Source organism: Podarcis vaucheri, assembly GCF_965113315.1.
Source record: "Podarcis vaucheri genome assembly, chromosome: 1".
Classification (NCBI taxonomy): Eukaryota; Metazoa; Chordata; class Lepidosauria; order Squamata; family Lacertidae; genus Podarcis; species Podarcis vaucheri.
This window is the reverse complement of record NC_138759.1, coordinates 34482428-34504605: the sequence shown is the minus strand read 5'-3', so window position 1 is coordinate 34504605 and position 22178 is coordinate 34482428. Positions and strand designations below refer to the sequence as shown.

General features: G+C 42.7%; 1 protein-coding gene and 1 long non-coding RNA gene across 5 annotated transcripts in view; one reads left to right on the top strand and one right to left on the bottom strand.

Annotated features, from left to right (window-relative positions):
- Positions 1 to 22178, bottom strand: part of SLC25A21 (solute carrier family 25 member 21) — a 291585-nt gene that overhangs the window by 42726 nt on the left and 226681 nt on the right. The gene's annotated exons all lie outside the window — the stretch shown is intronic.
- The window catches only part of LOC309527274, a 439252-nt gene that overhangs the window by 393715 nt on the left and 23359 nt on the right, over positions 1 to 22178 (top strand). The gene's annotated exons all lie outside the window — the stretch shown is intronic.

Below are 22178 nucleotides of genomic sequence, written 5' to 3'. Positions count from 1 at the left end.
GCCGATCAGAAGGTCGGCAGTTTGAATCCCCGTGACAGGGTGAGCTCCCGTTGCTCGGTCCCTGCTCCTGCCAACCTAGCAGTTCGAAAGCACGTCATGTGCAAGTAGATAAATAGGTACCGCTCCAGCGGGAAGGTAAACAGCGTTTCCGTGCGCTGCTCTGGTTCGCCAGAAGCGGCTTAGTCATGCTGGCCAGCTGTACGCCGGCTCCCTCGGCCAATAAAGCGAGATGAGCGCCGCAACCCCAGAGTCGGTCACGACTGGACCTAATGGTCAGGGGTCCCTTTACCTTTACCTACGTAGCTCAGCACTCTGTCCTCTTCCTATTCTCTTGCACTTACATCACTGACCTTGACTGTGACGTCAGACCTGATTGCCTGGAGAAGGAAGATCAAACCCAATGCTCAACTAACTTAGAACTCCTTCACACACTTCAGGACCAGCTCAGACAAAACAGGGCTGTAACTTAGAAAGTGACTCTAACCAAGAGAGGCTCCATGCTATACTAAAAGTCAGTGGTTCCTTTGAAAGAAAAGAATTGTGATCTTCCAGATATTGCTGGACTCCAAACAGCCTCAGCCAGCATGGTCAATGGTCAGGGATGAACACCTGGAAGGCCACAAGTTCTCAGTCCTGTTTTTAAGTTCAAACCTGGCAGCAGAGGTGAAAATATCTGTATTCAGATTATTGTGCTAGTTTTCCTGTTTATAATGCTAGCGCTTCTGTCATGGTTTATACTGCATTACCCGTTGTGTTATGGAACTTTGTTATGGAACTGTGTCACGCTAAATTTCATTCACACCAGTGGATATGGTGTGACACATCAATGAATATGTTGCCGCCTTTTACGCACATGCATGCATCTGTTAGGCCATGATTCATCTATGAAAATGGCAGGAAAGAATTGTATGCTGGAACATCACCCCAGGTTTTATCACATGGTCTGTTCCATGAAAACCAGATGAAAATTACAGCACAAACCACCACCGACCCATGATTCTCCAGCTTAAGAGGGTTGCAAACAGATTTATCCTGGAAGCAGTTAACATGAAAATGAGTATTAAACTTATCCTCGATTTCCAGAACTGGTTTTAATGTTGTGTGAAAGATCACATAAAATGAAGAAATTATCAAGTAAGGATATGTCAGGAAAATGGAAGGAACTGTTGTCTGAAAACAGCCACCTATATCAGGGCTTTCAGAAAATCAGGGCATAGCCCCATATGGTAGGTAGCTAGAGCAATTTGTGAAGATAACTGGGTATTCACATTTTGTTAATTTCCCCCTTTTACTGGAGCTGCTGGGCATGTTAGTGCACTGCTACTTCCTTTCCAATTCTGAAGAAAAACCAAGGGCAGGATCCTATGATAACGTAATAGGAATCCTTATGTTGCCCTCTGGAAACTAGCCAAACTGAACCTCAGAAAGCAAAGGTTTTTAAACTAAATGTATTTTAGTAATGTCATTTCATGTTGTGGGAGCATTAGTTTCAGATCAGTGACATGCAGAATTCTGGTATTAACCACACCAAAGTATAAACTGCCAAAATAACTGGCATAAAAATATATCTATTTTCATCCTCAATTGACTTTAGGAAGATAGATTCTTTTGAAAAGGTAGCTGACATTAGGGCTCCATTGAATGTTTGAGAGTGGATATTTTCATTACACAAAACAGGGTTGGAGGCGATCCAAAACATTCACATAAACCCTCCCAAAAGCACCCCATTCTTTGGTAATAACAACACAGTGCTCTTACTCTTGTCTCTGGGGTCTCACATCAGGAATAACATAGCCAAGAAGGCGCATTCAGATGCAAGGATCATCGCATTAGTTTTCCTGGTTACAATGCTAGTACTTCTGTCAAAGTTTCTAATATTCCTTTCAAAGTATATTATTACCTGTTGCATTATGGGACTGTGGTTTTTTGATCGAGAGACCACCACATCATACTAAATTTCATTCACACCAGTGGGACACGACAACAGACATCATTGGGCCTGTCACCATCCTTTATGTGCATGCATGCTTCTATTCCCCCATGATTTACTCATGAAAAAGGTAGGAAATAACTCTCCAGGGTTTTCTCCCAGCTCTAGCTGGAGATACCAGAGACTGAACCTGGAGCAAAGTCCTAGAGCTGGCCCACCCATAAGGCAAGGTGAAGTGACTGCCTTAGGCGGCAGAATCCACAACATATCTTGCCTCCGTGGAATGCATTGGCCAGGGCCGCTGCTGCAGAGACAGTGATGGCTGCAGCCTGATCTGCTACCTCCTTGGCAGCCACCCCCTTTGGCCTCTACAGCGGTCTCTTGGTGAATAGATGCAGTGCTGGTTTCCTGCCACCCCTACGGAGGAAACGGCAGGGGCTGCCACCTGGGGTCTCATGGTCTCTGCACCAGTGCCCAGCATGATTCAAATCACCCCCCCCCCCCACACACACAATGGCCTTTGATTTGACCACCCTCCCTTGCTCCCAATGTAGATCTTTATTCCCCCCCCATTGTTCCTGATGTAGAACTTCACTCACTCCTCCTTCCATCTTGAGGAGGTGCCATTTTGTCGTTTGCCTCAAGTGCCAAAAAGTCTTGGGCCAACCCTGGCTCTCCCACCGAGCTGTGGACTTGCTTCCTTTCAGCCTGTGCTGGATGTGGCCTTGCTCCTGGGTACCCTTCTCTGCTGCCAGTATTTGGCAGCAGTATGAGGGCAGCACTCATGCGCAATACTCAGTCCCTCTAGTTTTTTTGTTTCAGTGTGTTTGTGTGTGTTTTCATAACACCACAATGCCATTCTCCTACATACCTTTGCTCCTGCTACCCTAGGAATTAGGAAAACTATACTGGCCTCTCCACACACACACACACCCCGCACGCACACACACATACACATTTTCCTCACCCATGAGCAGGATGCCCACTTAACTAATGGAGGAAGAAGTGATGTACAAGAACCCCTATGAGAGAAGTAACCGATATGTCAACATTCCACAGTGATAAACAGGTGAGGATATGGGTTTTCAAGAACAATCTCTTGTCAGTTAATCTGATAGACCATCTGGGTTTAACGCTAATTCCACTCATACTTAAACCTCCATTCCTCTATATAACTGATTGCTAAATATCACTCCCATTAACTCAAGAACTTAGGAGGTATATTTTATTTTATTTTATTTAAAATGACTCTCACATCATGCATTCCCCCTTCCCATTTTGGATGATAGCCAAATGATGGATTTCACTCCCCCCCTCCCCTTCCCAATGTTACTGATGAATTCAAAGTAAAGCGCACTCCATAGTTACCGGAACAAAGATCGCTAACTTTGAATGGCTTGAGATAGGTAAACACAGCTGGGGTTGTGACTCAATTAGTAGTAATGCAACCTGCTGCCACACAAGAATCTCTGGTTCAGGTATGACCTCAAGTTTCTCACCACTCCAGGTGCTGGGAGTCTGCAGGGTTTGTTTTTAATGGAAATAATGATCCTAGACCAGGAGGATAAGAGTAAGGACTCTCTTATTCCTGGACATTAAAAAATGAGACTCCAGAGCCAGAAATGACTTGATCCTTAATCCTAAGTATGCTTCCTTGGAAACAAGTTCCCTAAGATCAGTGGAATTTGTTTCCAGGTAAATATGGTTAGGAACAAGCTGTAACTTTACTGCTTTTTCTAATGACAAATTGTATGAGATGTCTTTCCTTAAGTAGATGTCAAAAACTTAATAGCAAACGGCACATACATAAACAGACTCTTAGCTCTTATACCATGAACATGTCCTTAGCTTTCCACAAGGTTAGGAAATGTGGAGAAACCCAAAGTAAATAATGATTACATTTTCAGTCAATCCCAAATGGGACAAAAACACAGCAAAGAGTGAACACCAGAAAAACAGGCTAGGTGTGTGGTAGTCAAAATATTAGACTGGGCAGGACAAACATACTCACATCATTAAGAGAGGATTGCTTCTGAGCAGAATGAAACATGAAGAAATACACCAGATCTGTGGCAGCCTTCCCTTTCCCATGGAGAGCGTTGTGCTCCTTCACTATCAGTGCTCTCCAGTTACCCTTGAAGAACAAAAACACCCCCTGAGGAAGGGGGAAAGCACCCTCCTCTATGCACACCCACTTGTGATCCCACAAATACCTGTAAGCCATCTGGGAGAAGAAGAAATTGTATTATCTGGGCCTGTAGCCAGTGGTGACGGTTCTGCAACATCAACTGCAGCAGTGCACACTTTCATATGAAGAGACAGCTTGGGCAAAAGTGGGCATCTCATTTGATTGATAATAGTTGGAAGTCAAGGACCTTGGCTCTGACTCCTCAACAACCAGATAGATAGTCTAGATTTACAGAAAATGCCTATTGGCTTATGTAGCATGTCTCCAGCAGATCGCTAGGACAAGGGATCATAACTACGGCAGGTTCTGAAGCTGCATTCCTATCTATTCTACATTGCCTTTTAACTAGGATTGCTATACGGACATTGCTGGGATTCGGCTGTCGTAAACAGTGTCTGGGTAGAATTTTTTGAAATCTGGACAGATGGCAACCAATGTGGGAAGTGTAGACTCAAAAACTTTTGTCTATCTGTTTGTCTGTCTATCTATCTATCTTGCAAAAAAAGCTCAACAACTTTGTGTCCGGATTTTCACTTTTTGAAATACGGCAACCCTATTTTAACTTCTTTCTTTTTTTCCATTAAAGATTTCTTAGTTTACAAAAATATTTGCATTGTCTCTTTCTTCAAGTTGTGTTTTCGACAGATCAGTTTCATTTGTTGTGAGACATTAGTGTTGCATACAGTGTTAGGTTGGGAAGAAAAGAGGGGGAGGGGGACTGGTGAGTGGAGTGGAGTGGGGTGGGGTCAGGTGTCAATGTTTCTATTCTTCTACTTAGTGTATGTGTGGGGTTTTGTGTCAGCATCACTTGTGTGGCTTCTCTATTTGCTTGTTACATTTCCTTAGTGGTGAGAGAGGTTGGGGGTGGCCTAGGGTCTGGTTGGTTGTATTAACTCCTTTCTGTACTGATGTAATTTCATAGCTCCCAGGCAGGAAATGTAAATCCCTTGTCTCCTCCAATCAGGGGCGGAGCAAGGTGGGTGTGGTACCACCTCCAAGGGGGCGTGACAAAATGCTGTTCAGCAGTCAATGTATGTGAGAGATGCTGTGGGCTTGGTGTGCACAGACTTACCGCTGTCAAAATGGTCCGCCCACTGGCTCCCCCTCAGCCTCCTTGTCTCCACCAAAGAAGCTCAACAACTTTGCCCCCCCATGAAATAAAGCCAAACCATTTTCACAGGCAAAAATAAAATAAAAATTTTCAATTGTGTGTTGGGGGGGGGGGAGAGAGAGACAAGACATTTTTCGTACCGAGTAGAGGAATGGCAGATGAAGATGATTTTTTGGAGTTAGCCGACCTGACCAGAAGAGTCCACGACCAGAAGGAGGAGGAGTACCAAGAGGAATGGAAGAAATTTAAGGATTGTTTAGTTAAATATGTTAAGATAATTTAAATAGAACTACTTGTGAGTAACAGATTGGCCTAGGATTTAAATATGTGAAATTGTATAATACCACGGATAGAAGTCAAAATGAAAAGAAAGAAAGATGTTAATTGAACAAGTAAATTTTATATGAAAATAGTATTGGAAAACTGCTACAATGGGTTACATTGAAACTCAGCTAGGGGGATTTGAGGAAGTCACCCAACAATGGTAACAAAAGTGGGACTATAACAGTTAGGATAAATGTTTGTTTGTTTGTTTTTCAATATTGTAATGTTTTTCTTGTTTGTTGTTATGTTTGTTATAAATTTGGAAAATCAATTTTAAAAATTGGAAAAAAGAGGAAATTTTCATACCGGGTACCACCTGACCTTCCTTTGCCACTGCCTTCGATCCTAACCTGAATTGTTTGTGGGGAGGTTACATTGTGTTGGATCGAGTGTTATCCTCCACCTTCTAGTGCAATTCTCCGTCACTTTCCTTTCTGGAAAAAGTCCAGCCTTTAAGGGAAGTGGTGTCATTCTGCAAGACCTTTAAATCAACTTTAATCATGCAACCTATAGTGACGGACTGGAATTGCCCTGCATCTCTGACTGAGCACTGAGTCACTAGTGCTATGAACAGTTTGAAACAGCACCAGCTAAGCAGATGAAATGAACAAACCCTCCTCCTTTTCTGGTTCTACAGAAAGAGATTTGTTTCTTTGCGATGCATATCTAGTAATGGTACGATGTTATTGTACAAACGGGCAGAAGTGGCTTTTTCAAAAACGTAGAGTTTATTCAGTTCAGCATTTTTACCCCCAGTTTTCTGCTAAAATGTTTAAATGTTTAAATGTATACAGCATGTATACATTTCTAACAATAAAAGTAATCATATTAAAAACAGCATTAAAACAATCAAACTTAGATCAGGCTAGCAGGATTCAGAATCCCCTTTAGAAAACAATACCTACAAATGCTTGCCAAAAAGAAAAAAAGTTTTGGCTGCCTCTAACCTGTATAGGACAAGGCTAGAGATTTTTAAAAAAATCTTTCACAAGTGTTTAGGAAAAGAGACCATAACTTATTGGTAAAGCACATGCTTTGCATAGACCCCAGGTTCATTTTCCATAATTTCTGGTTTAAAAAAGTAGGGAGCAGGTGATGGGAAGGACCTCTGCCTACGATGTTGAAGAGCTGCTGGCAGCTGGAATAGATGATTCTGGGATAGATGGTCTAATAGGCTGACCTGCTTTCTAAAAGATAGCTTCCTATGTTCCAATAGCAGAAAAGCTGTTCATAGATATATGTGTGGAATAGGGCTGGGCAATATATCAATATATCATCCAAAACTGGTTTGAAGTCCATATCATGATATCAGTTTCATCGTTTTTGTCCTGGCAATATTGAGAATTATGATGTGTGTTAGGCTGGGCAATACAGCATCTAAAACTGGTTTGAAGTCCATATCATGATATCGGTTTCAAAATCTTTGACCTGGAAATATGTCGCGAACCATTATGTGTATGTGCATGTGTTTGTGAAGGTCACAACGTGGGAAAACCATGAAGCCAGCCGATGCCTCTATGTTGCTCCATTCTTATTTCAGACCCTAGTGTAGAATAAACATATAAGATTTGACACAGAAAAGAACTGGGCGACTATGATGCCTCATTCAGGAACACCTAGCTCATGGTCAGTGTCTTTGCATGTGAAGAGGCAGCTTGGGGAAGAGACCCTTCTTCACCTGTTTGATACAGGATGTTCCAGAAACACCACAGCCTGTAAACATCAGGAATGCAGGAGAATATATAAGAGGCAGTGCACATAGAATTGCTATTTTGTAGCTTTTGGGAGTGGTCAGAGTAAAAATGATAGGAGCAGGGAGTGTTAGCTATGGAGGAAAATGGATGAGAAGGCATCTAGGAAGTGTGGACCGTCAGGTTTTTATTTTGACTTTTCCACTTCTGACTGGGGGGAAAAGTTTGTTTTTGTTATTTTCAGGATCCAGACACATATAAATAGATTCCCCTTTTGCTGCTTGGTTTTTAGTAACGTTCTGAGGATAAAGAGCTCCTAAGAGGAACTAGCAATGCGCTAATGGTAAAAGTCTGGTAAGGAGAGCTGTAAAACTCAGCGGATACTAGGGTAACTTTATTACTTGTGTGACTGGTGATACAGTATCTCTGTTTTCTTTATATGTATAAAAAAAAAAGTTCAGGAGTTCAGCATGGATGCAGATGCCCAAGGAAATTTTACAGCTAAGTAAATAAAGCACATAGATAAAATATTTCAAAAGAGATTCTGAATTTAGGGGAAATGCATAAATAATCAAATTACAGGAATGCTCCAACATCCCTCTGTTTGTTGCATTCCATTAATCTAGTGGGTGTTTGGAGTTTTTCGCGTTCCTGAGAATGCCCCAAACACTAAAGGTTAAATTCTGTTCCCACATATTTTCTTATTTGTGCCCCAGATTCCTATAACCTGGCTGCATATCAAACAAAATACTGGATGAGAAATTAGTATACAAGAAAGACAAAACTGATAGGAAAAAACAAAAAACCCTTCATTATATTGACGATAATTGTTTCTGGCTTTAATTTAATATTGACTCTTCTGGGTAGGTCGAGTCATACATGACAAAACAGGAAACAAAGATTAACGATGGAAACTCCTCCCTGCTTTTCCATTCTTTCATTCGAACCATCCAGCATACCATTCTACTTAAGCCTAAAGTGGTGTGTGTTTTTTTTTAAAAAAAAGCCTAATGCGTTTCGTAAGAACGCAAAAGTTGCCCCGCTGAACCAGACAAAAGTTCCAACAAATGCAGAATCAGCAGCAGAGAGTCATGACATGTTGCCTCTTTATATGGAGATTTCTATGGAGACTTATGCATTTATTATTACATTTATATCCACTTTTCCTCCAAGAACTCCAAGACATTGTACACGGTTCTCCCCCTCTCCTTACTATCCTCCTAACAACTCCTTGAAGTAGATTAGGCTGAGAGTTGGCGACTGGTCCCAAGTCACCCAGTGAGCTTCATGGCTGGGTCGGAATTTGAACTCTGGCCTCCCAGGTCCTAGTCCAACACTCTAACCGCTACACCACACTGGCTCTCATTTCATTTAGCTATCAAGGCTAACAGACATTGATAGACCCACCATGCATGAACTTACTTGACCAAACAGCTAAGCAAGTGGCTTGTTACCACATCTTGCAATGATTAAGACTGAATACAGACAATAATTCCTGAAGACTAATAGGAATGCCCTATTTTCACAAGACATTTTAAGTAGCCTGAGAACTGTACAAAGGCAGTGACAATTATGGAAACCTCATGAAGACGGGAAAACGTATTCAAGCTGCAATCCTATGAGTGGTATTGGATTACGGGCTGAATAAGCTTTCCCTCCTTACTGAGGGTCCCATAATTGACATTACCTTTGCATAGTTCTATGGGGTGGCAAAATTGACTAGATCTAACAATCAGTAGCAACTTAAAAAAAAATATGAGAGAGAACAACAAATGTTCTTCAGAGCAGAGAAGCGTTTTTCAGCAGGTCCAAAATTGTTCCAGGCATGCAAGGAGGGATTATGTTACTCATTATATTACTCATCACGGGCACTGTCCGTAGATGCCTGCAGCTGCCATGCCAAAGTATGCCTAACCTATATTGTAGTAGCAATTCTGGTCACACAGCTAAAATCAAGGTACTGTGCTTTTCCTGGAGACTGTTCCAAGCACTACAGAAACCTGCAAAACCAGCTTGTTCAGAGAATATGGTGAGACAGCAAAGGAAATGGAATTGCGTAATGGGGGGTAATGATAGCATTACGGTGCCATGTTCAAGGCTTATGGAAGCTATTTCTTGTGATAACTCTGGTATTTTTGGAGTTAACTAATGTGTATTTTTCTTCAAGGTTTGAATTACCCACTCAGGATATACTAAGGTCATATTCCTCACAAATATAAGCACTACACATTTATAAAGCATAAGCAGAGCGGACATTTCACAGAACATCCATGAAATGTTTCCTTCTCTTCCTTAGGCAGATAATTAGAAAAGAGGGAACACACTTCTTATCTGTGTGCACAAAATTTACAGCACAATCCTAAATGTCTACTTAGAAGTGATTTTGAGGAATCTGGTATAACTTTTAAAATATTATTGTTTATTATTATTATTATTATTATTATTATTATTATTATTATTATTAAATTAAAAGAAGTGATCTTCATTGACTTTAACGGGACTTAATCCCAGGCAAGGGTATAGAAGACTGTAGCTTTAGTCACACTATTGTAGCCTTGGGTGTTAGTAAACTAATTTTACTCAGAGGAGACCCACTGAAATTAATGAACATGACTAAGTTAGGTTCATTACTTTTAAGAGGTCTACTCTTAGTAAAGACTTAATGACCACCCCTTGCATTGCTTTTTTCACAATATTTATATACTGCTTGATTGTAATAAAGCCTCAAAGTGTTTACAAAAAGCATACAGCGGTAAAATTATTTTTAAAAAAGTTAAAAACAACTATTTAAAACATTTGAAATATAATTAAATTGAACAATTAGCTCAAAGCCAGATTGAAAGACATGTAAACATGCTACATATCAAGGTAGGAATGCCTTAACAAAATGTCTTTAGCAGGCACCCAAAAGAGAACAGTGAAGGCAGCTGCCTGTTGTCAATAGTCAGGGAGTTCCACAGTGTGGGTGCTGCCACACTAAAAAAATGATTTCTTACAAATATGGAACAAGTATTATGTGGCACCTGATAATCACAGGTAACCAATAGTTCCATGCAGGTGAGTCCACAGAATTTCAGGCAGGTGAGAAAGTGGACTGACGCCAGAAGGCCAATCTCTTCATTTCTCCTACACCAGAGTGCTTGGTTTTCATACTACTTAAGATGGAAGAGAAAGCTGTTCCTTAGCTCTGTGCCTCCTCCATTAACCTGCTTGGTAGAAAACCTATTTTCTTTCCTTTTTCACTAGTCTGCTAAGAGGCTAGGGTCTTACATTTCCATGTAGAGGAGGTAGACTAATCATTTGCACAGCAGTATTTTGTGGGCTTATTTGCAAGATTTCTGCTTTTTTTGAAATTTGAGCAGTGTGACTTAGGATCCTAAGGCGCCACTAGGGATGCGGGTGGCGCTGTGGTCTAAACCACTGAGCCTCTTGGGCTTGCCGATAAGAAGGTTGGTGGTTTGAATCCCCGCGATGGGATGAGCTCCCGTTGCTCTGTGCCAGCTCCTGCCAACCTAGCAGTTTGAAAGCATGCCAGTGCAAGTAGATAAATAGATACTGCTGTGGCAGGAAGGTAAATGGTGTTTCCGTGCACTCTGGTTTCCATCACAGTGTTCCACTGCACCAGAAGCAGTTTAGTCATGCTGGCCACATGACCCGGAAAGCTGTCTGTGGACAAACGCCGGCTCCCTTGGCCTGAAGCAAGATGAGCACCACAACCCCGTAGTCACCTTTGACTGAACTTAATCATCCATGTGTTCTTTACTTTTTACCATTTATTTTTTAACCTCAGGTGCCAATAGTCCAACCTTAATATTTTTTTATTACTCAATTTATATCCCAGTTTTCCGCCAGCTAGCTCAATGCGACCCAAGGTCACCCAGTGAGTTTCATGACTGAATGTGGTTCTGAACATCAGTCTCCCAGTCCTAGTCTAATGACACTGGCCTCTGACACACCATGAATATAACAACAGAGAAGAAATACTTAGGGAGGAATTCAATGCCATGCAATGACAAGCATTTCAGCTTGCCAAATGGAACCATGCCCCCTCTGCTTCCCCTATGTGCTGTTCCAGGGGTTCTCCTAACCCCCTGCCACAGCCAATTTTAGAGGCATGCAATGGGAGCAGAGGGGTATTGATCAGATCATTTCTAGCTCAGTATTTCCTACACACACTGGCAGTGCCTCTCCAGGGTTTCATATAAGAGACACATTCTCAACCACAGAATTATGTCTCTTTGCCTGGCTTCAGGTTAGGAAAAAAAAGATAACTTGCCCTAGTATTTGGACAAAGCTGTTTTGCAAGAATGTATGATTTATGATTAAATGATCGTGTAAGACTTAAAAGGATTGGTTTAATAATTTCATCTTCTAGGTGAAGCAACAAAAAAGGCTTTTATGGGTATGTTCGTAGCAAAAGGAAGAACAAAGAAACAGTGGGGTCACTCAGAGGAGAAGATGGTGAAATGCAAACAGGGGACACAGAAAGGGCTGAACTCCTCAATGCCTTCTTTGCCTCAGTCTTCTCCGATAAAGAAAACAATGCCCGACCTGAAGAATTTGGAGCAAATGATTCAGCAAAGGAAACACAGCCCAGAATAACTAAGGAGATAGTACAAGAATATTTGGCTAGTTTAGATGTATTCAAGTCTCCAGGGCCAGATGAACTGCATCCAAGAGTATTAAAAGAACTGGCAGATGTGATCTCAGAACCACTGGCAGTCATCTTTGAGAACTCCTGGAGAACAGGCGAAGTCCCAGCAGACTGGAGGAGGGCAAATGTTGTCCCTATTTTCAAAAAGGGGAAAAGAGAGGACCCAAATAATTACCGCCCAGTCAGTCTGACATCAATACCAGGGAAGATTCTGGAGCAGATCATTAAGCAAACAGTCTGTGAGCACCTAGAAAGGAATGCTCTGATCACCAATAGTCAGCATGGATTTCCGAAAAATAAGTCATGTCAGACTAACCTGATCTCGTTTTTTGACAGAATTACAAGCCTGGTAGATGAAGGGAACGCAGTGGATGTAGCCTACCTTGATTTCAGCAAGGCATTTGACAAGGTGCCCCATGATATTCTTGTAAAGAAGCTGGTAAAATGCGGTCTTGTCTATGCTACCACTCAGTGGATTTGTAACTGGCTGACTGACCGAACCCAAAGGGTGCTCATCAATGGTTCCTCTTCATCCTGGAGAAGAGTGACTAGTGGGGTGCCACAGGGTTCTGTCTTGGGCCCGGTCTTATTCAACATCTTTATCAACGACTTGGATGATGGACTCAAGGGCATCCTGATCAAATTTGCAGATGACACCAAACTGGGAGGGGTGGCTAACACCCCAGAGGACAGGATCACACTTCAAAACGACCTTGACAGATTAGAGAACTGGGCAAAAACAAACAAGATGAATTTTAACAGGGAGAAATGTAAAGTATTGCACTTGGGCAAAAAAAAAATGAGAGGCACAAATACAAGATGGGTGACACCTGGCTTGAGAGCAGTACTTGTGAAAAGGTTCTAGGAGTCTTGGTTGACCACAAACTTGACATGAGCCAACAGTGTGACGCGGCAGCTAAAAAAGCCAATGCAATTCTGGGCTGCATCAATAGGAGTATAGCATCTAGATCAAGGGAAGTAATAGTGCCACTGTATTCTGCTCTGGTCAGACCACACCTGGAGTACTGTGTCCAGTTCTGGGCACCACAATTCAAGAAGGACACTGACAAACTGGAACGTGTCCAGAGGAGGGCAACCAAAATGGTCAAAGGCCTGGAAACGATGCCTTATGAGGAACGGCTAAGGGAGCTGGGCATGTTTAGCCTGGAGAAGAGGAGGTTAAGGGGTGATATGATAGCCATGTTCAAATATATAAAAGGATGTCACATAGAGGAGGGAGAAAGGTTGTTTTCTGCTGCTCCGGAGAAGCGGACACGGTGCAATGGATCCAAACTACAAGAAAGAAGATTCCACCTAAACATTAGGAAGAACTTCCTGACAGTAAGAGCTGTTCGACAGTGGAATTTGCTGCCAAGGAGTGTGGTGGAGTCTCCTACTTTGGAGGTCTTTAAGCAGAGGCTTGACAACCATATGTCAGGAGTGCTCTGATGGTGTTTCCTGCTTGGCAGGGGGTTGGACTCGATGGCCTTGTGGTCTCTTCCAACTCTATGATTCTATGATTCTATGATTCTATGTGTGTGTGTGTGTGTGTGTATTTGTTGTTGTTGTTTAGTCATTTAGTCTTCTCCAACTCTTCTTGACCCCATGGACCAGAGCACGCCAGGCACTCCTGTCTTCCACTGCCTCCCGCAATTTGGTCAAACTTGTGCTGGTAGCTTCAAGAACACTGTCCAACCATCTTGTCCTCTGTCGTCCCCTTCTCCTTGTGCCCTCCATCTTTCCCAATATCAGGGTCTTTTCCAGGGAATCTTCTCTTCTCATGAGGTGGCCAAAGTATTGGAGCCTCAGCTTCATGATCGGTCCTTCCAGTGAGCACTCAGGGCTGATTTCCTTAAGAATGGATAGGTTTGTTCTTCTTGCAGTCCATGGGACTCTCAAGAGTCTCCTCCAGCACCATAATTCAAAAGCATCAATTCTTCGGCGATCAGCCTTCTTTATGGTCCAGCTCTCACTTCCATACATCACTACTGAGAAAACCATAGCTTTAACTATACAGACCTTTGTCGGCAAGGTGATGTCCCTGCTTTTTAAGATGCTGTCTAGGTTTGTCATTGCTTTTCTCCCAAGAAGCAGGCGTCTTTTAATTTTGTGACTGCTGTCACCATCTGCTGTGATCATGCAGCTCAAGAAAGTAAAATCTCTCACTGCCTCCATTTCTTCCCCTTCTATTTGCCAGGAGGTGATGGGACCAGTGGCCATATATATCGTATACTGTTTGTTTTAAGAAACGTTTGAAGAATGAATTGCACGAGCATTTTTTCCACATATATAGTGCTCATGTGAAAACCTCATTTTATCTCCTTGAAGATCAGGCGCAGGAAAACCATCAAGCAGCAGTCAGAGAAGCAATTTACATTTGTTTCTTTTAACCCACAGTAACAGGGTGCAGTTAATTTTTGGTTTCCTCTACGTGAAGCTAGCAGCAATTTGAGTACAACCCATAAATCGCCAAGTCAGTAGACCTGGCATTTTATGCTGTGTTTTCTTTTTCTTTTCTTTTTTTTAAAAAACCCCAATAACAACAAATTGTAGTATTGAACCAAACTATGCATATCTGATCCATCTGAAGGAAAGTTCTATATTGCATTTCATTCAAGGGAAAGTAGAAAGTGCTGTTTGGTAAAATGTTTGGTTTCTGAAGGATGATAAAGAAACACATAGGGCTTGATTCACACTAAGTTAATCATGCTTTAGTTCCATTTTTAACCTTTTAGTTACATTAGATTGGATCCAGACATCGAATAGCAAATGTACGGGATCGAGATCCTGCAGAGCTTTCCACTGGAGTAATGGGGTCAAGGGAGGGGATTTTTTTGTTCAGCATCACCTCCCAGGTTATTGTGTAGGGTTTCCTGACCCTCCAGAGCAGCTTTGGGGTAGTCACAGGGGTTGCAGGGAGGAATTGGCAAAAGAAAAATATGCTTTCCTCCAGCAGAGTGACCCATAGGTGTGGTTCCACTCTTGGGTAGTCTGATCCAATCCACTGAAATCAATGTGACTTCCATCAGATATGACCAGCTTGTCCCATTGACTTCAGTGGTACCAAAGCGTAGCTAGTTTTCTGAAGTGGGGGAGACTGGAAAGTGAGATCTTTTAGTAAAAATATTACAAGCCCCTGATTACTAAAACTCATGTTCAGGTCCTCATTTGTTTATAAGAAACATGCCCAAGGCATTTTCAGATTTTCTCTGTCTTTCTCCATGAGGAAAAGCAGGCAGATTCTTTTAGGTAGGCTACAATACCCTGTGTTAGACATCACATTCCACATTTCTGAATATCCTGTACAGAGTAGATACTGCTATTTTCACTGATGAATAGAAAAATGTCTCCCAAAGGAAATATGAAAGAGGCTAGTAACTAGGTAAAAAGGTAAAGGTAAAGGGACCCCTGACTATTAGGTCCAGTCGCGGATGACTCTGGGGTTGCGGCTCTCATCTCGCTTTAATGGCCAAGGGAGCCGGCGTACAGCTTCCAGGTCATGTGGCCAGCATGACTAAGCCGCTTCTGGCGGACCAGAGAAGTGCACGGAAACGCTGTTTACCTTCCCACTGGAGTGGTACCTATTTATCTACTTGCACTTTGATGTGCTTTTGAACTAGGTTGGCAGGAGCAGGGACCGAGCAACGGGAGCTCACCCCGCCGTGGGGATTCGAACCGCCAACCTTCTGATCGGCAAGCCCTAGGCTCTGTGATTTAGATGATAGCGCCACCCGTGTCCCAGTAACCAGGTAGGAGAGCTTATATATCATTTGGTGCACATAGTGGTCCCTCTTGCAATAAACAGCTGTGCAAAATGTATGTAGGGGTAAGCGACAGATGCCGTCCACTCAGCATGTTTTATGCAAAAGCCTGAGGCTGAATTTTGAACTTTAAAGCCAGTGTCCATTTTCAAGCACAGTTTTTATTCGCCTGATAGGGAAAATGAAAAGAACTCTGAGATATTTATACTTATCTTGGGAAATCCAGTTCCTGGTAGGGACAATAAACATAGGAATCACCTCTGAAATATAGTTTGGTCTCAGTGATCATTTTATTTGAGGGATAGGGGAAGAGGACTGGAGGTTAACATCCCTGTTTTTATTTTACTCAGGTGAATTCCCCTGGACCGTAGCTTGTCAATAATCACTGAATAAAAGAATAGAAAGTGTCACACCAAGTGTCCCAAGGAAAGTCAGCAATGCGAAGAAAGTTCTAAGACTTTTCCCATTTTGCAAACATTGTTTTATGTCTGCCTGTGTGTCATCGGATACCCATCTCTATTTCGCTGTAGCATCCAAATTCAGGAGAGGTGGTGCAAGCCCTGGACTGGTGCCTGGACTCAGTGATGGGATGGATAAGGGCCAGCAAACTGACCCCGAATCCTCACAAGATTATAGAATCATAGAATTATAGAGTTGGAAGGCATCCTAAGGGTGATCTAGTCCAACCCCCTGCAATGCAGGAATCTCAACTAGATCGTACATGACAGATGGCCATCCAACCTCTGCTTAAAAACCTCCAAGGAAGGAGAGTCAAACGGCTCTTACTATCAGACAGTACGTCCTGAAGTTTAATCAGAATCACTTTTCATGTAACTTGAATCCATCGGTTTGGGTCTTAGCCTCTGGAGCAGGAGAAACAAGCTTGCTCCATCCTCCATGGGACAACCTTTGAGGTATTTGAATATGGTTACCATATCTCCTCTCCATCTCCTCTTATCCAGGCTCAATTCCCTCAACCATTCCTTATAAGTTTTGGTTTCATTATCTTCATTATCTTAGTCACCCTCTTCTGCATATGTTCCATCTTGTCAATATCTGGGCCACAGTACCCCAGTGGTAGTCTGACCAGGGTAGACTAGAGACTAGAGCTGTACCATTACATCAAGACACTATACTTTTGTTTATGCAGCCTAGAATAGCACCAGCCTTTTTTGCTGCTCCATCCCACTGATGACTTATGTTCAGCTTGTGGTCTACTAAGACCCCTGGATCCTTTTCATATGTACTACTGGCACTTGGTTCCCAAGCCTAGTACCCCCTGCCACCGCCGAAAGAGCAGGTTTGTAGTTTTGGGGAGCTCCTGGTTCCATCTTTGTCACTAGAGGTGGCGTCAGTGGCTATATTTGTAGTGATGTTGTTGTTGTTGTTTAGTCGTTTAGTCGTGTCCGACTCTTCGTGACCCCATGGACCAGAGCACGCCAGGCACTTCTGTCTTCCACTGCCTCCCGCAGTTTGGTCAAACTCATGTTTATAGCTTCGAGAACACTGTCCAACCATCTCGTCCTCTGTCGTCCCCTTCTCCTTGTGCCCTCCATCTTTCCCAGCATCAGGGTCTTTTCCAGGGAGTCTTCTCTTCTCATGTAGTGATGTAGCTTGTCAATATTTGTAGTGACGGCAAAAAAGAAAATAACAATAGTTGGGAAAATAGACACTGTGCTGGGGTGGATGTTGAAGTTTAAATTCTATTATTTATTTATTCATTACAATTATTTATATAGCTGCCTCTCAGGATAGAAATCCTTCCAAGATGGCTTGCAATTCAAGCACGAATTTTTAAAAATACCAGAGTTAAAAAAAAACCACACACATTAAAAAGTCACCAGGATCCTTCCCACATAGCAGCTGATGGCAAGTCTCTTTGCCCAGGCCAGAGGCCAGATGAAGATGCAAACTGCCCTCTTCCCAGTCATCAGATGGGTCAGTAATCTTTACTCCCCAGCTGATTTGCACAGATCAGCTGAAGGGGGAGCTGTGTGTCCTATACAACTATGTGCAAGCGTGTGGGGGTAGTCACACCCACCACTAGCATGTGGCCAGGAGCGACTGCAGCCTTCAGGTGAAAACAGGGGTTTCTAAAGTGACCTCACACCCTCCTTCAAGCTACCAATGATTTGGGTTTTCAATGGCAAAAAAATAGGGTGAGAAACTTCATGGTAAAAGAAAACTGTCATTTTATTAGCGCCACAAGAGTCTATGCTGTCAAAGAACCAGATTTTTTTACTTCATGGAGAGATCAGCTAAACTCATAAAAATAATACCCAGGGCCAGAAAACAGTACAGTGATACCTCGGGTTACATACACTTCAGGTTACAGACTCCGCTAACCCAGAAATAGTACCTCGGGTTAAGAACTTTGCTTCAGGATGAGAACAGAAATTGTGCGGTGGCGGCAGCAGGAGGCCCCATTAGCTAAAGTGGTGCTTCAGTTTAAGAACAGTTTCAGGTTAAGAACGGACCTCCGGAATGAATTAAGTACTTAACCCGAGGTACCATTGTATTACAAAAATCTTAATATGTATGAACCTTTATCTGCTTATGAAAGATGGAACTTAATATTATTGCTTATTTGTAGTTTATTCATTAATGCAGAACAAAAGAGGACACAAAGAGCTGGAACTTGTGGTAGTTGAAGCAATTCTTTCTATTAATTTCACTTTGCGTAGATCAAATTCTAAAACAGCAGCAGCTCGGGGATACTGCTAAATGTCTTGCACTCTATCTTTTTCAAAGCATAACAGGCATTCATCACACTGGAATAACAAAGCCGTAATCTGATATATGACAAATATTACCAGCTTAATGGCTGATGTCCATTACTGATGGGACCTGCTCACTATTTAGAAAAGTTTGGCATTGAAGGATTACTGAACAAACAGAACACCTGAAAAAACTTGCATGCAAGAGTCTGTCATCGGGTGTGATCGAGGACATTACCTGAGAACTCTGGCTCTTATCTTAAGTTGGAAACGGCTGCAATTGCCAACAGCTCCAAACAAAGAGCTTCTGTCAAGGAAAGGTGACACAGCGAGCCTGTCAGGTGGTGCTTGCCTTCCCAAGACTTCATTCCTCTTTATGGATCACCTGAGACCAAGCTGTGCACCAGCCTACAATAGGTGGGCAACATCACAAACCAATTACTATCAACAGAAAACTTCTCATCTGCTACGCGGGAGGGGGAAAGCGCCAAACATTCTCCCATGAGAATTTGTGAGAATAGGGGGGAAATTCCTCTACACACAGAAAGTGGGGAGGGAAGGCGGTAGTTGGAGATGGAGAGAAAGAGAGAGGGGGAGAGTTTTCCAAGCAGTAAAGTGTACATGCCAATTTAAGGTATGTGTTAACTTACTTGGTCTAAACTATACCACACCACAAGCAAAGAACAGTAGCAAAAAACCTGACTTTCAGCAGGGATGCCTTTATGGTGCAAAGAGTGGTCAGGCAATCCAGATTAGGTCTATATAAATTGTGAATTGATTTACTAACCACCAATAATGGCCTGTTATGTGGCTTGAACTTCTTCCCTGTTAATTTAATTTATTATCCCCTGTTAATTTAATTTATTATAACCATATTTTTTGCTCTATAAGACTCACTTTTTCCCTCCTAAAAAGTAAGGGGAAATGTGTGTGCATCTTATGGAGCGAATGCAGGCTGTGCAGCTATCCCAGAAGCCAGAACAGCAAGAGGGATTGCTGCTTTCACTGCGCAGTGATCCCTCTTGCTGTTCTGGCTTCTGATATTCAGAATATATTTTTTATTGTTTTCCTCCTCCAAAAACTAGGTGCGTCTTGTGGTCTGGTGAGTCCTATAGAGCGAAAAATACGGTATTTTGCAGCTTCAGGATGACAGCATAAGCAGGAGGTTTAATCAAGCCCTTCTGGGCCACCATAGTTGGTGGACTGAGCAGAGCCTGTTCACATGATCTTCTCGAGAAATAACCTAACTGCAATATAATTTGCTCCGAAAATTAGAAACGGAGCTTTGCGTACAACATGCAACTGCTCACAGGAGACTTTATGTGTCCTTTCATTCACCGCCCAAGAATGGAGAAGTTATGCGACTGCTTGCGGTGAAGTACATTGCAGCCCTTCCATCGATTTGAAATTGTTGTTTTCCTTTGCTCTGATGTTATGACTGCATGCTTAAAATGTTGTGGTGCAATGCTTTTGCTCATGTTACAAAAGGAAGATCAACTGCTGTTTGAAAAAAATATATCAGGAGGGGGGGGAATTGCAAGAAAAACATAGCTTGGAGATGTGGCTTTTATCTCTCTCTATTTACGCTCTAATTCTTCTTGTCAGCAGCAGGCACTATCCTGTGTGAGCAGTAAGGATTAGGTCTTGCTTCAGGAAAATACCAATTACAGTAAGTGCTGCAATCCTGAAAGTATTTACTTGCACTATATTCCCAATGAAGCTGAGGGAATTATTTGCTGATATGTGGTCTCGAGACTTCAGATTTCCACAGCATAAGTTTTGTATTTCCAACATAATACATTACCAGGGAATATTTAATTCCTTCAGCAACTTCTTCCAGCGTCTAAAGCACGTCCGTCATTCACACAACACCAGAGAGGCAGGTATGGACAAGGCAGAGACAGGCTACTACAAAGTCAGCATTTTGTATACTCTTCTTTTTGTCCACAAAGGAGCTGAGCTTATATTCATTGCTATCGTTATCTCAAACAAATGCTGATACTTTATGGAAGCAGCACAGCTTTGTAGAGTTAAGACAGAACTGTGTGCTTTTCTTATGTAAGTGACTTAAAATTAGCTTTGAATTACAGAAGATGGCATGGATTGGATCAGGGGTCAGCAACGTGCGGCCCATGGACCAGATGCGGCCCACGAAGACCGTTTTACTGGCCCACAATGCAGAAGCTTCTTGGGGTGATTATGATGGGCACGAGCCAGCCAAAATAAAGCACTTTTAAGTCTCAGTGATTTATGACCTCACTCAAGCTCTAAGATCAGACTTGGAGGCCCCACTCTCAGATCCACCAGTAAAAGCTGTGAGACTGGCAGTCACCAGAGACAGGACCTTTTCAGTGGTGCCTCCATATCTTTAGAACTTCCTCCCCAAGGAAGGATGTATGGCTGATGGTTTCTAAAGGAACTTTGAAATATTATTTTATTTTAAAGTCTATTCCATGTTTTATTAATATTCAATGCTAGAGGTTTTAATTGTTACTGCGTTCGAACTTTGAATTTTATTTTATAGAACTAATTGTGTTTGAACACCCACTCCAACCTCTTTTCTGTTTTGTAAGCTGCATGTGAGGACAACATGCCCTGAAGAGTGGAATTATTGTTGTTGTTGTTGTTGTTGTTGTTGTTGTTGTTGTTGTTACTACTACTACTACCTGATAGGGATTCAAGATGGCTAACAGATAAAACTAAAAACTAAATATTAAACATTGACAGAATTAAAACTATCTACATGCCAGGCTTGAGGAATCCTCCCCACCCCCATGGCACCAAGAAGCAGGGAGGAAACAAGAAAGTTCTTACTTATGATTTATTCAGTCATCACGGTGAAAGACAAAGAATTCTGGTCATTTCCCCACGATGGAGTTGCTTGCACTGAGCTCCTCCCTCCTTCCCTTCTAACAACACCACCTGCTTCCACAGCATCCGCCCATGGTCAACTGTTGTTGCGCCCTTTGTTCTTGCACCCTTTGTTCTTGCTTTTTTTCTTTAAAAAATATTTAGGGGTACTCTCATTTTCCTACTCATGTTGAAATGCTGCCCCTCAATGAGGCCAAATTTAGATTCACAAAATGTTTAGGCCAGGGGTCAGCAACCTGCAGCCCATGGGCCACAAGCAGCCCACAGGGGTCATTTCAATGGCCCCCGAGCCGCCCCCGAACCAAGCCACCCGCTCGGCGAGTCCCTGCGCGCTGTGCTAAACTGGCACAGCACGGAGCGGGGACTTGCTTTTGTGGCGCTGGCAATCGCGTCTGTGCAGACGAAGACGCCGGAAATCGCGTCTGCACAGAAGCGATCCGGCCCACAGAACGAACTCCAGGGGAGTGAACAGGCCCAGGCGAGATAAACCTTGCCGACCCCTGGTTTAGGGGTATGCATCCCCCCAGAAAAAAGCAGTGCTTGCACCCTTAACGAATGTCATATTTTGGGAGAAAGGGGGACTGTCCAGTGATGTGTCAACTAGCTGCTCTGTCTCCCTTCCTCCTCCGCCTAACACCACATAACTCTGCTGTTCGACTGTCTCTGAGCTGTTATCTTCCTCAAAGCCCTGCTGTAATTCAAGACTGCCTTCCTCCTCTCTGGAAGCTATAGGAGAAGGTGGCGGAGGCTGACCACCACCACTCCTCCTCCTCCTCTTCAGTCAAGTCCTTGACACTACATCTATACCATACAAATAATGACACTAAAAACAGCACAGCACCAGCCCTTTCATTACAAGCAGTCAGTTCCCCAAAGCCTGATGGAACAAGTCTTCACCTGGTGGCAGAAAGACAATAAGGAGGGAGGGAGT